Below are 13,622 nucleotides of genomic sequence, written 5' to 3'. Positions count from 1 at the left end.
TCTTACAACTACCCCACTCTTGTTTGCACCCCTCCCCCATAAACCACTATTCTCCTTACCTTCTCCTTAAACATCCACCTCTCACCTTCTACCCCTCCTGCTTACAACCCCTGTTCCTTTCACTCTTTCAACCCCCATTGACCTTTCATGCACTCCTTTTTTCTTATGTCCTCTGTTCTCCTCTCATCCTTACATCCTCTTCCTCCCTTGCACCTCTTCTCCACATCACCACCCTCTCCGTGTATTACCCCGGCCCTCCTTGCATTACCAATCAAAGGCTTAGATCCCCTTCTCATCTCTCTCCACTCATGCACTCTTTTTTTTTTCTTCGCCCCACTTCCTAAAAGCACCCTTCCACTCACCACACTCTCCTACTCATGCATCTCGTTTCCATTGTGACAAATCAACTTCTGTCAGCATTGCTGTTGGTTGCAGATCAAGGAACACGACTGGCTCGAAAATATCCTTTAAGGTGGACGTCGGTAGATGCTTGTCCAGGCACTTCTTTCAGCTTTTTCAATCGGCTTGTGTCATCCTTTAAACTGGACGGCCCAAATCTGAGGAGTGTGTGGCAGGCAGCTGCCTTGTCCTTGGTTTCAGATTCAGAGACCTTCTGGCACTTCACACCTAGGAAGCTTGCTGCAGAGCCTATTAGGGCATTCTGTGTACTGGCTCGGTGCCAGTTCTGGACAGGATAGAGGGTCCTCTGGCTTCAGTATCTTGCTCTGTTCCCTGAGAGATGTTTAGAGGAGGGATCTTGCTTCCCTCTTTGGAGGCCATGGCCTTCCTACACTGGCTAAAGATGTAAGACAGACTGTACCTTTAACCAGGGTCAAATGATGAGTTCTTCTTGCTACTCCTTGCAAGGTCTTCAGATGATCTGCCAAAACAGGGTTTCTGCCCTCTTTTAAAGCCAAATGGTCCACAGTGATTGGTGTAAGCTAAGCCTACCTTAATGAACCAATCCTGGGGTCCATATCAACAATCTCTTGTATGCATGAGGTCATAACCAGAGTGCTTTGCATAAGGACCGGTAAAGGGGTGAAAACATTTGATAGTAAGTCCCACCCATCTTTCTGTCTGTTGGGGATCAAAGAGTTGCTCTGGTTAATGGATCTCTCTGTGGTTACGGATTAAAGTATCAGGTCCCCCTTGAAGCTGCAGCGAGACCAGACTCTCTGGCTCCTGCAAACCACAGTCTCATACCTTATGCATGGGGTCCCCCTGTGGGGTAGACTACTGTAAACACACAGTCCCAGACATGACAGTTCACTGTCATCGACACTGAGGGCAGGAGCTGGCTTCAGGTTAACACAGTTGTATATGAAAGGTTGTTGGGGTTTCCTGTCTCCTTTGTTAAACTATGCAGCCAGGCCCCATCTGGGCCTATTAGAATTACCCGCTAATTGGTAGGCGAATCACTGCCACCAGCTGCAGAGCCCAAGAAAAGAGCAGGGCGGATCCATGAAGCTTTGTTAGTTAATGTCAGGAAAGGAAGCAGGCGATGGATATGGCAGGGGAAATGTGCACAAAATACACAGTAAACAACCTTGAATATAACAACGTGCATTCAATACCCAAGACTCGTGTATACCACTATATGAAAAGGAATGTAGGGTTAGCACTTAGAACCTCCTTATGACTGAAAGGAAAGTCGGCAAACTCCTTACCCACTATGCTATTACAGATACTGACAGCGCTAAGCCCACGTAGAGGGCAAGCAGGGACAGAATCTGTAAGCTGACACTCTAGACGGTACTGAATAAAGAATTTGGAAACAGTACTCACAAGGACCGGAATGACCACATGAATGCCAGTACTCACGAAGACCGGAAAGACCACTTGGATGTCCGTATTCACGAGGACCAGAAAGACCACTCAAAAGTCGGTACTAACCCACAACCCTGTAAATCAAACAAGAACCCAGAAGGCAGTAAAGGCAAAGAGTGAGGATAACTAAATACCTAAACCCAAGTCAAGAGGCAAGAAGGAATAGTACAGTGTGGAAAACAAAAGATAATCACACAGGAGCTAGTTACAACAGCTTCCCACACCTAATAATAAAATAGGAAATAAATGTAAAAGTGTAAAGGAAAACATGGCATGGATCCCAATAGAAGGCAAGTATCAGGAGCAGTGAAAACGATATCAAAAGGGAAACCTTCCCACCCATCCAAGGTGAAAAGGCAGGAAACTAAACCTGTAAAGGAAAGATTAATGCAACAAGTCTTTCAGTAGCAAAGGACAATTTCTAGGAAACAGTGAACACAGGCAATTGGGCTACAGCAAAAGGAAAGCTCAGAGAAAGGCTGCCTGCAGACAGAGAAAGGGAGAAAGGGATTTCCAAAAGGCAGAAATCAATTAGGCATACAAATACGAATTCCAGGACAAGGAACAAGAAACACTAACTAGAAACTGGGCACAAAAACTAGGAACCAGGAACAAGGGACCAGTCAAGACAGGAACGCTGCAACAATGACCAGCGCTGGACTGAAGCAGACGGAGGCTTTTAAAGCTGCTTAACGAGCACACCCCTCAGGCGTGTCGCCTGCTGCACCTGCAGCCACAGGTGTTGCCTATCCTCCACCCAGCCTTGTCCTGCAAGGGAGGAGGTGAGGCAGTGAGCCAGGCATTCTGGGAAGCATAGTCATTAGATTAAAGCAGCAGTAGCATGCTGGCTGCCAAAAACCTGGAATGGATCCGGAAGGGAAGTAATTTGGGAAATAAGGTTTTAGCGCTCCCAATTCATCAGGACACTGTAGCATAAGGTTCGGAGGAAATGTCCAGTAGGGAAGAAACCCCAAAACATGCCCCCAAGTGGCGGGAACGGGAGCGAAGGGAGCGAGCCGTGACAGTTAATTAGTCTGGCCATGGCAGGGGAAGGTTTTGCCTTCGCCCTTCTGGAGATACATTGTGTACTCCTCCTGTCATATCCCAACTAAATATGATGGAGGGACTGCTCCTGTAGGTTGTGCCCACCCAGAGTACACAGGTCTATGCTTATGTCGTGCAGTGAGCAAAGGAAAATATGTGCGGATTAGCCCCACAAATTTTACAATGGTTGATCGACAATCATTCAATTTCATTTAATATTTCAAAAAAGCCCAGGTGAGCGCACACCCACTGTGCGGATGGTCGAATTCCTCACATGCCCCTCAGCCTCAACATGTGAACCACCACCCTACTGAGGATCTGGTTCTTCATTAAATTGAAAGTACCGGCTTGGGCCATCTGCATTTCCATGCTGGGAGCCTGGCTTATGTCCATATCTAATCCCTGTAGGAATATGGCCCAACACAAAAGCTTAGGGTTCTCTCCTTGCATGGCCATTAACCATCGAAGAGGCCGGTGGTCTGTTTGGATAGTGAAGCGCGACCCAAACATATAGGGTTTACAACGTCTTTACTCCCCACACAACTGCGTAAGCCTCTTTTTCAATGATGGCACAGTTCCTTTCCCTTTTTGTCAATCGTCTGCTAAGGTAGGCGGTAGGTTACTCTACCCCTTGAGAGTTCAGCTGCGCTAACACTGCCCCAATCCCAAAATCACAGGTGTCTGTCTGGATAATGAACTCTTGACCATAGTCTGGCACTTTCAGAACTGGGGTCCTGCTCAATCCATCCTTCAAATCCTGAAAGGAGTTTTGACAGGCGGGGTCCAAGTTGCCTTCTTTGGCATTTTCTTGGAAGGTACATCATTCAGGGGCATGGCAATGTACCCATACCCCTTGATGAACGACCAGTAGTACTTGGTGAGACCTAGAAAGGCTTTCACCTGTGTCTGTGTGGTGGGGATGTCCCAATCCCTCACAGCCTGTACCTTCGCTTTGAGGGGTTGTTTCATACCTCCACCTACCAGGTGGCCTAGGTAAGTCAATGTGCCCTGCGCTATCTGGCACTTTGTGGCCTTGATAGTCAAACCTGCGTTCTGCAGTACCTGAAGCACTAGTTTCAGGTGGGATAAGTTATCCTCCCAGGTGTGGCTGAACACAGCAATGTTGTCTAAATAGGCGACACTGAGGTTTTCCAGACTAGACAAAACCTGGTTAACCATCCACTGAAAAGTGGCAGGGGCATTCTTCAATCTAAAGGGCATGACAAGTGAACTGATAATGTCCTTCTGGAGTTGAGATGGCTGACCTCTCTCTCACTCCAAATGTCAAGCCGACCTGCCACAGAACCCTGCCATGAGGTCAAAGGTACTCATGTACTTGCCAGTGACTAGCTTGTCGATGAGCTCATCTGCCAGAGGAATGGGGTGAACATCTGACTTTGACAGAATGGGGCCCCCTCTAGTCCACACAAAAGCAGACTTTAGTCTTCCCACCACTGGTCTTTTTAGCCCAGGGGCTGTGGGATGGCTCCATAACTCCTAGGGACAACATCTTGGAACCATCCTCCTTGATGGTGTCTTTGACATTGGGTGAATCGGGCTCTTCACTGGCTTTCTGTCTCCAGTGTCCACATCATGGGTGCACCAGCCTGCATGAACTGGAGTCAGCAAAAACAGCCTGGCAAACTGTCCCAGTAAACAGCGACAATCTGTCAGTTGCTGTTCTGCCAGGTCTGTTGCAAGGTTGACACCTTCAACTGACCCATCTGTGGCTTCTGTGTGCAGGATGTCTGTGAGGGGATAGGCTTCCTCCTCAGTCTCTCCATTTGTCATTAATGCCATGACCAAGTCATACCGTCTATAATGTGGTTTTAGCCAGTTGACATGAAAGAGCCTGCACATCTGTTTAGGTCCTGTCATGTCAATGAGATAATTGACCTCACTGACTTTGTCCACCTCACAGTAAGGCCCACGCTACCTGTCCTGAAGGGCACTGGGTTTGACAGGTTCCATTGTCCCACTGGATTGGAGAATAGACTGTCAATGTGGCCATCTGGTCGTGCCAGTGCTTCATCAGCTCCTGACTGGCCTTTAGGTTTTTTGTGTACTGTTCCATATACTTTGCCATTCTAGACCGAAGGCCAAGTACAAAGTCCACCATATCGCAAGCAGGGGATGAGGGGTTGCTCTCCCATCCTTCTTCACTAGACTGAGGGGACCTTGTACAGGTGTCCAAACAGAAGCTCAAAGGGGCTAAAGCCTACACCATTCTGTGGCAGCTCCCTGTAGGCAAACAGAAAGCCTGACAGGCACATTTCCCATCTTCTCCTCAGGTGCTCTTCCAAGGCACCTCTCATGCCTTTCAGGGTCTTGTTGAACTGCTCAACAAGGTTGTTCCTTTGTGGATGGAAGGATGTAGAGAACCGCTAGGTGACTCCACATTCTTCCCACATATCCTTCATATACACTGATATGAAGTTTGATCCCCTGTCAGAAATGACTTGCATGGGGAAACCAACATGGGAGAATATCCCAATCAGAGCCTTCACAACCACGGGGGCTTTGATGCTCCTCAGAGGGACAGCATCAGTGTATCTCATGGTGAGGCCCACCACCTCCAAGATGTATCTGTTCCCTGAGCTGGTTTGAGGATCCAAGGAACCCACAATGTCTATACCTATTCTCTTGTAAGGCTGCCCAACCAATGGTAGTGGAATTAAGGGGGCCTTTGTGGTACCACCTGACTTGCCAGAAAGCTGCCAGGTCAGGCAGCCCCAGACAAATTCCTTAAATTTTATGCAGAACATACAGACAGTAAAAGTGCGCAGACAACTGATCTGATGTTTCAGTCACTCCCAAGTGACCCGCTAAAGGAATTTGGTGAACCAAATCCAAAAGGAACTTTCTGTGGCATTGGAGAATCGCCATCCTTCTGTTGCCCTCATTATCAGAGTCTTTTGACTTACTGTACAGGAGTCCATCCTCTCAGTACACTTTGTACAGTCAAGGGGCCTCACCCGTAGCCTGCTCCTCTGCCTGCTTCTACAAGCCTGCCAGAGTGGGGCACTCTTTCTAGGCTTTACAGAAGTAGGTCTGGTCTGGGCTCCCAGCTGATGCACACTCATCCAGCTAGGGCAGAACCCTTCAGATCTGCACTCAGATCTGTCCTCCACCACAGGTTCTCGTGCTGCACCAGGCATCTCTGAAGTCACTGAGTTCCCATCTGCCAAAATAGGGTCCTCTGTGGCTATGGTCCCCTCTCCCGCAGGAGTAGGTAACTCAGCAGTCTGCGGAACTGGGCCAGGGGGTACCGGCCACACCAGTCCCTCTGAAAAGCCCTCTGGAAGTACTCCAGGCCCTAAGGCTCTGTGAGTGTTCAATCTGGTGACCCCTTTGGCCCTTCATCTGGTAGCCGCTGCGACTATCTCGGGGTCAGGATGATCATTACCCAACAGACATGGGACAGGGATGGAGTTTCACAGCTACGCAGTGCTGGGTCATTTCACCTCACCAGCTGAACTCTACTATTGCTAAGGGGCACTTACTCTTTCTGTCAAACCCACTGACACTACAATCAGGCCCATCAATATACTAGCTTGGCTGTACCCACTGCCGGGTGACAGCAGTGAGCCTAGCCGTGGTGTCTCAGACAGCAGGAGTTTTGTGTCCATTGATATAAACATGTTCTAAATAGAGTTGAGCATTATTGGGAACTGGGATCCCTTCTGGAGACCCGGTACCGTTCCTACTCAGTATAAGCAATATACATTCAGCAACTCCTTAGCCTAGTCGGAAGTCCTCCTCTAGGAGGCCCACACTAATGATGGCCTCTTCCACGAGTACAACTTTCATTATGGCTTGCTTGGGTAAGCCCTTGCAATCAGGATCCCCTTTTCTATGGCCCAACTCCTTACATACAAAACAACCTTTGGGTGGTGAGAATGTAGTTGTCCCAGTATCACGGGTGACTGCACTCCTCTTTTCAGTGTGTATGGCTGAACTAAAGTTTAGGGATGTCCCTTCATTCTTTTGGGGACCTGACTTCGAAGAGGAATGGGTTAGACCTTTGTCCTTCCCATCCTTGTTAACTTTTTTGTCCGAAGATTTCTCTTCTGGTTTAGGTGTGCTTTCCTGAGCCTTTTTCTGGACTTGAGTACTTACAAACCTGTCATCAGCCTTTGCAAGATCCCTAGGGTCTGCAATAGTCTTGTCCACAAGATACTGGCGTAGGTCAATCTCAGAATTCTTCAATACATGCTTATACACAATCAAATAGTACATCCCTTTAAATATGTCAACTTTGTTTCAGACACCTCAGATATTGCAACAAGTGTGTGAACACTTCAAATATCTGCCCACTTTTCTCTCCAAGCTCTCTGAAGCTCTTGGGATACTGTTCTGGGGTTTTACAGAACTTCCTTAGGAGAGCTGCTTTCATGCTCTCATAAACGGCCCTTTCCTTGGGAGTTAAATTAAGAATTTCATCAGTCCGTGGTGTCGGTAAGCGACTCATCAGCGCTGCACCCAACAGTACCTCGTCCAGCTCCTCTAGCTTAAAAGCAAGCTTGAGCCCTTCAAACCAGTCAAAAATATCCTTCCCCACTTTAGGGATGTGCCGCCAGGGTTTATCCAGGGCACTCTGGTTTGAGCCACTACCGCTGCTTTCACTAGAGGTGGATCTGTTGGCCTCTTTCTTCTCTTCAAGCGCCAGCTTGCGCAGCTCTATGGTGACTGTGTCCTTCTGTTTCTGTTCATATAGAGCTAGTCTCCTCTCCTCTAGCAGGAGCTTTCTAGCCATTACCTCGCTAACAGCCATAACAATTATAGGGCCACTTGGAGACCTTATCGAGGCATGGGACCTGCGGGATGTCGCACTTGCCCCTGACCTTACTGACACTCTAGACGTTTGAAAAACCACGCTTGCCCCCTGGCGGGATGGTTGGTGAGAAACTCTGCTCATGCTATCCTCCTTGTCATCTTCCACCACCCCTTCCGGATGGTCTTAATTCGGGTACACAGCGTTAAAACCATCCCCTGGGGTCTTCTACCCACCACCCTCAATTCTACCAAAGCTTGGAGGCTGGTCAGCAACTCAGGTTTATTAACCTTAGTGCGGTGGGAAAGTCCCCTCTCTTGACATAGGACATGTAGGACATCCTTGGTAATGCTTTCACAGTTGCTATGTCAAGATCCATGATTATTACAAATACCTAGCAGTGTCTAAAAGTTGCCGGCAACAGTACTTTTATCGCTGGGCGACTAAGCTGTGCGCAAGGCTCCAACTAGATCCTACCATCTGCCACCAATGTGAAGAATCAATTCTGGGGCACCTGTGGTCCAGGGATGAATATTGGTTTCTAAACTATCAATCAGCCACACGCCTCTAGTACACCAGAAGGGATGTTAAAAGATTGGAATAACAAGCAGAGATTTGGAGGGAGATCGTTATCCTCAGCAGGGGCCTCCCTTTGGAACAGTCTCCCTGCCGCCCTCCGTCTTGAGCCTGATCCCCTTAAGTTCCGGAAACTCCTCAAGACTTTCCTTATCTCCTCTTCCTTCTCTCACCCTCTACCCTGCTAACCTATCTCCCTGCTCTTTCTCTCTCTCCCTCTTTCTACCGTACAGCCTTCTGACTGGCTGCCTGATGCACCTCAGAGTCTCACTGGTCTCTGGCACCCCTGCCAGTCCTCCTGCACTCACCTCCTGACCCTGCACTCGCCTCACCATCCCTGCACTTGAGCAATGATCCAAGAGAGTGGCTCTCTCTGCACTTACCACAGTATCCACCGACTGGGCGCACTTGATCCCCCTAACCCCAGTACTTGTTCCCTCCCTCCAAGTCCCCCTCTCCTGTAACCATCTATGCACTTGCATGATCGGAATGCACCTTGCCTGAAGATCGACTGTCTGTTCCCACCTGTCTTTACTCCTTAATTGCACTTGGATAAACTGCAGAATAGTCGTTAGACCTATCTGCTGCTGTCTCAACTGTTAATTGTATTATATGCACTTACTCTGCCTGTGCAGACTATTATCGTTTCAGAATTTCAAGGGATCTGAACGACTGTTCTTTTTTTCCCTATGTTCGTACCTTTCTTGAGTGCTTTGAAACACTTGCCTTCTGTATAGGCACTTTACAAATAAACATTACCATTGCCATTACCAAGCAAATTATAAACCTCCTTGTCCAATTTTGGTAACGTGGATGGAACGGGAGGCTTATCTCTGAAAGGTTGTGGATCGTTGGTTAGTTGCAACAAAGCAAAAATACAATTATTACCCAATGATAAAAGGGACCGGCCATCCATAGTTGTATCGAAATATCTCCTGTATTATTATCACAACAGACAGTTCTAGCAACAGTATGAAAATAACCCACCCTGTAAAGAAATGCAGAGGACAGATAGCTTCAAAGAAGGTAAAGGGATGTACTCTGGATACAGACAGGAGGGTAGACGGTATAGTAAATAATGGTAATAGTTCAAAGTTAATTGGCTTCAGCATAAAGGGAGCAATGGGTTGTAAAATGTCTCTAGGGGCCTTCGGAGAAGGACCGTGGGGACTGAACCACAACGTACCTTGTGCTTGTTAGTGTTCTTGTTGTTCGAGAGGGTTGAGTCGGTTTCAGGGCTCTTTGCAGCTTCTGCGACAGAGTTCAAGGCGAGCTGCAGGTATTAGGTGGCAAACAGTTCAGCGAGCGAAGCTGGACGGACGGCTTCAGGCTGGTTTAAACGGCGGCTCAGGGTCAGGAATCGCTGTCATAGTGCTGGTCGGCAGTTCTGGAGCACTGGTCAAGGCATCTTGAAAGTTCTTTAAGCGACTGCAACCCCTGAAGAGGGGTGAGCGCAAGCAAGCCCGGTGCTGCCCTCAATGTACCTCTTCAGCACGGAGGGCTGGCACGCCCTGCGTGGTCAGGAAGATGACACCCTCTCTCACTACACAGCCAGCTGCCGCTATTTACAATACATGGTCCTGTCCACCTGTCCCCAAGGGTGGGGAAACAGTGACAGGATTTTTCATAAAATCTCCTCATCCACGCTCCTATTTCCCCTGTGGGTGGGCCGTACCAAGTCCCCCAGGATCTAGGAAGCGAGATACCTGCAGAAATAAAAACAGGACTAATATTACACATGTAATCTACTCTCCATTCATTACCATGAAACTCCCACGCTGTCAAGTGGGGGTTTACACTCACCCCCCAGTCCTTCAAAACCCTTATCCCTAAGGGTTTACCCTCTCCCTAGGTACAAACAATAGCGTATAACATTTCTCATTCTATAACATGGTACATTCCACCATGGTTGAGCATAACACATCTCAGTTTTTCTTGAGGAGTCTGGAGCTGAAACCTTGTGCCCAATCCAATAAGCCATCTCTGAGCCTTCATAATTTTCATCTTCTTCCTCTTCTATTAGCCTGGACTTAGTGTTGGACGACTCTTGTACCACCTCAGGAATTTGAGGCCCTTTATCCTCCACATTTTTCTTCTCTTTTGCGTTGGAGACCACAGACAGTGCAGTATTTGGTCTAGCGGGGTGAAGGGCTTCCCCGTGGATTATGTCCTGTGCTGAAGTTCGGGTGATCCTCTTACTGTGGGAAAGATGGGCTTCACCAGCAGCTGGATCAATTTCCACATCATACTCTATTTGCAAGAGGTGATTTCTGTGCAGGGTCTTCACATCCCTCTTAGTGCCTTCCTTTCTCAGTCGGAACACCAGCAAACCGGTCAACTGTCTCTCTATCAGGTGTTGCTGCGATTCCCATCGGTCTCCCTGCTTGCTTCACCATCTCTTCCCCAAACGCTTGATGAACACTCTGTCGCCGGGTTGTAGGTGGTGGAGTCTGACCCTACTATCATATCCTCTCTTGTTTTCTTGTGCATTTGTTTCGGCGGTGGCTCCCGCTAACTGGAAATCTTTTGACAATTGATCCTGAAGGTTTCTCACATACTTGCAGTCATTTTCTGCGCTGGTCCCATCGGGGGAGGTCCCAAAAGTCAAGTCGATGGGTAAACTTGCTTCCTTTTCAAATATCCGCTGATACGGGGTGAACCCAGTGCTATCATTCTGGTGCAGTTATAGGCGTGGACTAGCGTGGACAGATGTTGGCTCAACTTCATCTTTTCTTTGGCACTTAGTGTCCCCAGCATACTTAACAGAGTACGATTGAATCGTTCAGCTTGTGCATCCCCCTGTAGATGGTAGGGGGATGTTCTCATTTTCTTCACCCCTATCAACTGCAAAAGTTCTTTGACTAGTTTGGATTCAAAGTCTCGCGCTTGGTCGGAGTGTAGCCGAGCAGGCCAGCCCTAATGCACAAAGAATGTGTCCCAGAGTACATTTGCTATGGTTGTCGCTTTCTGATCCCTTGTGGGATAGGCCTGGGCATATCTGGTAAAGTGGTCGGTTACCACTAAAATGTTCTGAAGCCCACTGTTGTCAATTTCAAGGCACAGGAAGTCCACACAAACTAAGTCCATGGGTACAGAGCTCTATACATGTTGTAGTGCAGCAGCTGGGTGGCTTAAGGTTTTTCAAGCAATGCAACATGCACAGGTGGGGAAATAATCCTCTACTTCAGGGCCTAAGCGTGGCCAGTAGAATCAACTGTGTACTAGTTCTAGGGTCCGTTCACTTCCCAAATGTCCATGTTGGACATGGAGGGCTCGCAGGGCCAGGGTACGTAGCGAGCAGGGTAGTACAAGTCGCGTAGGAGTCAACCCTGGATTTGGCTCTCCTTATATAGCACTCCTCGCTTCATCACTAGTGTCTTCAATTCCTTGCGATATATATGATGATTTGGTAGGTGTTTTCTATCTGGAGGCCCGGTCACCCCGGCCTCTTTGCTGTGCAGCACTTCACGTATCTCTGGATCTTGCACTTGCCTTTGTCTCAGCTGCGCCAAGTTCATTTGAGGCAGTTCGGGGGTTTCCAGGCTTGTTGCGTCGCAGTAACTCCCAGGGACCTCCTGTTCTGTCCCCCCTAGGTAATTGACAAGCGATCTGACTCAGCTGTCTGACCTATCCCTCTCTGGGAAATGGCCTTCATGGTGGCCACAGAGGCCGTCTCAAACGGAATGGACTCATAGCTGTCGTCTTCGGGGGGTCTTTAGGACAAGGCGCCTGCGTCCATGTTACTGACTACAGATCGATAATCTAACTGGAAGTTGTAGATGGACAGTGCAGCCAACCAGCAGTGGCCAGTAGCATCTAGTTTGGTGGATTTGATGGCATAGGTCAGAGGATTGTTGTGTGTCCTCTCTGTGAACGAAACTCCATAAAGATAGTCATGCAATCTTTCGGATACTGCCCACTTCAGGGCTAAGTACTCCTGCTTGTGTGCAGGGTAGTTTATTTCAGATGAGCTCAGTAGACAAATGGCAAAAGCCACAAGCTGAGTGGTACCTTGTTGTTCTTGATAGAGAACGGTGCCCAGCCCATCCAGGCTGGCATCCACATGTAAAATATTGGGGATCAGCATATGCCAGAACAGGCGCCTCCATAAGAGTTTTTTTTTAGCCGAGCAAAGGCTTGCTCACACTCCGCACTCCAGCGCAGGCCAAAGCTGTCCTTCGGATGGCATTGTGTCATGGACTGCTTCCCATGTTTAGTCTCCGTCTTCCCTGGGGCCGGGTAGCCCTTTGTCAATTCAGTGAGTGGTCGGGCTATGTTGGCGAATCCGGGCACTAACCTGCAGTAGTAATTACAGAACCCCAAGAAGCTTTTCAGTTCTCGCAGATTCTGGGGACGGGGCCAAGTCTCAAGGGCTTCCATCTTAGCAGGATCTACTCTCACTCCTTCAGCGGAAACCACGTGGCCAATGTACTTCACACTGGTGCAGCAGAACTGGCATTTTTCTAATGATACTTTCAGCCCCTGCTGTTGTAGACGGTCTAAACCTTTCAGTAGCCGTTGGTGATGCTCTTCTAGGGTCCTCCCAAACACAATCACATTGTCTAGGTATACCAGTCCCTCAAGCAAGTTCATATCCCAAACTGTCTTCTCCATCAGGCGTTGAAACATGGTGGGCGCTCCCGGTATACCCTTAGGGCATACGAGTGAACTGGTAAAACCCCAAGGGGCAGATGAAGGCAGTCTTCTCCTTATCCTCAGGGAACATAGGAATCTGGTAATATCCACTCCTCAGGTCCAGGACCGAGAACCACTTGCTTCCAACCAAACAGTCAAGGGCCTCATCTACTCTGGGGGTAGTGTATTGATCAGGCACTGTCCTGCTGGTCTGTCGCCAGTAGTCAATGCACAGATGCACATTGTTGTTTCTTTTTCTGGCCACCACAATGGGCAACGCATATGGGCTTCTCGACTCCTGGATAACCCCGGCCTGTAGTAGTTCTTCAAGATGATGCTGCACGTCCTCCACTTCCGCCAGAGCTAGTCTTCATGACCTTTCTCAAAAGGGGGTGGTATCGTTCAATCGTATGTGGTGTTTCACTCCCTTGGCTTTTCCCAAATCCCAGTCACAAGTCGAAAACACATCGGCCCACAGGATCAGTTGGTCTTGTAGATGATCTTTTTCCCATTCAGACAATGGGGATTCCCCAAAGTGTATTGTTCCTCTATCCAACTGGCTGTATAGGCCCCGGGTTCCGGCTGCCTGTGCCACTGCGTACGCAATGTGCAGCTGGTCGATTTTAAGTCTACCTGGGAGGTGTACAATTTTTTGGTGATATTAGTGATAGGGACTTGAATGTGAGTCACCCCCTTCCCAGTATAACTAAGTAATGGGCGCTGGACCATCAGACCTCCTGGCATTCTTCTTCTGGTGCCTCCA

The sequence above is a fragment of the Ambystoma mexicanum genome, chromosome 2p (genome assembly GCF_040938575.1).
Source record: "Ambystoma mexicanum isolate Mex_15411 chromosome 2p, UKY_AmexF1_1, whole genome shotgun sequence".
In the NCBI taxonomy this organism is placed as follows: Eukaryota; Metazoa; Chordata; class Amphibia; order Caudata; family Ambystomatidae; genus Ambystoma; species Ambystoma mexicanum.
This window is presented reverse-complemented; position numbering follows the sequence as displayed.